Source organism: Belonocnema kinseyi, chromosome 2, assembly GCF_010883055.1.
Source record: "Belonocnema kinseyi isolate 2016_QV_RU_SX_M_011 chromosome 2, B_treatae_v1, whole genome shotgun sequence".
NCBI classification, from domain to species: Eukaryota; Metazoa; Arthropoda; class Insecta; order Hymenoptera; family Cynipidae; genus Belonocnema; species Belonocnema kinseyi.
Genome location: NC_046658.1, coordinates 138,384,869 through 138,387,777, shown reverse-complemented (window position 1 = coordinate 138,387,777; position 2,909 = coordinate 138,384,869).

The following is a 2,909-nucleotide window of genomic DNA, read 5'->3' as shown; positions in this document are numbered from 1 at the left end:
TGATCCTAAAAAATGAATTTTTACAAGCATATTGAATCTGCAAACGATAAAGTTTTATTCGTCAAAAAGCACCAGAAAACAATCCAAAATGTGAAATTTTAAAATCAAAAAGACGAAAGATAATTCTTCAAGTAAAAATAGAATTTTTACATTTTTTATTAAAAATCATTCCGTATAAAAAACCAAAAAAATTTTGTTAACTAAATTAATGAATATTCAACTAAACCAATTCATTATTAATTGAAAAGATGAATTGTCTACAAAATAAATGAATTACTGACTACCGCAGACACATTTTTGACTAAATATAAAATATTTAAATTACAGTTTCAAATGCTAATTGTAAACTAAAAACATAAAATTTTTTTTAATATTTGAATTTCTGACCAAAGAGATAAACTTTCAACCAAAAGAAAATCAGTTTTTATAGAAAAAGTTGAAGCCTAATTTATCATAATGAATTGTGAACGAAAAAAATTAATTTAAAAAAAAAAAGAAATTTCAATTCAATATTTAAATCATGCTTTAAAAAACCACTGTATTTTTAACCATAACTTAGAAATTTGCTACATTAATCAATCTGTTAAACAATAAAATGATTTTTTAACTAGGAAGATAATTTTTTTATAAAGGAAGATCAATTTTTTACCAAAAAAGCGCTATTAATGACAAAATACAGAAATTTAAACCAAATAATAGAATATCTGACGAGAAAATGCCTTTTTGAGGGAAATAAATAAAACCCTTGTGTGGCAAGTTAAACAAATAAATTTTAAATTAACAGAATTAATTTTACACAAAATTGTTAAATTTTCATGTGAGGAAGTGAAATTCCAACCGATAAGCCCAATTTCCGAACAAAGACATTCATTTTTGACCAAAAAAGGCACATAATTTTAACGAAACACATAGATTTTTAACAACATAGTTAAATCCTCGTGGAAAAGTGGATTCTTAACAAAAGAATTAAATACTTCAATTTTAAGTAAAAAACTTTTACTTTTAAACCACATTTTTTTCAAAAATAGGTAAATTTTCATCCTGAGAAATGAATTTTTAACAAAAAAGAACAATTTTCCACCAACAACTTTAATTTTCAAAAAATAGGAGTGTTTCAATGAAAAAGTTAAGTCGTTATGAAAAAATATTGAATTTGAACAAAATGATTAATTTTTAATAAAACAAAATTTCACCAAAGAGTCAAGTTTTGTACCGAAAATAAGATAGTTATATTTTCATTTGCAGAAATGAATGTTTAACTATTCAAAACGAACTTTTTTCCTAATAAAATCAATTTGTCTTAGAAAGACAATTTTTCAACAAGTCTTTAAATCCTGAACCCAGCAATATATTTGAGTCAACATAGAACAAAATTCTAATCGAAATGTTGAATTTTCATGTCAAGAAGCCAAATTTAAAAAAAAAAGTTGAATTATTAACAAAATAATAAAGCTTACAACCAAATGACAAGATGTATTTTTAACAAAAGTCTGTTAAATTAATAAAATTAAAAAACTATGTTATGTTTGCTTTCATAAATTTAATTTCGTCGGGATTGCACGTTCATTTAAATAAGAGAGTAAACATGACATGCATTTAATTTAATATTCTCCCCACAGATCATTTGCATTAATAAAATAAATTTCATTCGTTAGCATTAGTGTGCCTATCCGCAGCCATCTACCACTTAAAATTCTTTTCTATGGTAATAACCAAGTCTACTTCATAGAAAACAATGGTCATACATTATGTTCCCATCGTATATCGCCTAGAGGTTTAATCTGCACTAATCTAGGTATCTAAATCCTTTTTATTTTGTTCTTCCTTATTGAAATTATATTTAATCGCGAACATTTTTAAGTTTTCGTAGTCCTATGCCAGTAGCTGCGTTAAAGAAAAGATTTTTATAAAAAAACACTGTATTTTTTACTTTTAAAAATCATTAAGTTTTAATTATTATCTTTATTAAGTATTTTTTAATAAATTATTTATTGTTAGACACAAAATTATATATTAACGATAAAATTCAATTTTCCACCAAAAAGATTAATTTTTTACTCAGACAGATACATTTTTTAAAAAATACGTAAACTTTCAACATAGAAGACAAATTTTTCAACGAAAAAGTAATACTCAAATCTTAGGTTAAAACATTATTTGAAATTTAAAAAAAGAAACGAATTTTCAAGTTAGTAGTTCAACCTTCAAGCAAAAAATAAACGTTTAGCCAAAAGTCTGAATCTTCAAGAACGTGAAATGAACAAGAATAATTTCCGTACGAGGAAGTACTAAAAGGAAGTATTAAAAAAATATTTATTTTTCAAAAAATTGTTTGATTTTTAGCAGAAAAAATTAATTATAAATTTTACAGAACGAAACTTGATAAAAGGAGTTAAATCCTCAAATCCAGCAGAATATTATTTAACCAAATAGAATAATTTTTAGGGGAAAAAATGTTATAAAAAAATGAAATGGTTGAATTATTAGTTGAAAATACAATTTATACTATAAAGAAAGTAGAATTTTAAATCAAAAAGTTACATTTTCAACTAATGGAATCAAACAAAGACATAACTTTTCAGCTAAATTTGCAATTAAAAAAACTTTAATTCAAAAAACGATTTGCAAAAAATTAAATTATACTGCCAACTATAAGATTACACTTTTATTTGAAAAAATAACATTTTCAATGAAATACACGAATTTTCAACAAAATGATTGAAAATGTATGAAGAAAGGTTGGACTAAAAAATTAAATAGTTGAAGTTTCAGTTAAAAAATTATAAATCATGAATGAAGAAGTTTGAAAAAAAATGAAAGATTTGAAAAGTCAAAATATTTTTACCTGATATGGCAGTATTATGTGCCAAAAGCACATCCAAAAAGGTTGGTCCCTCTAGGGCATGTGA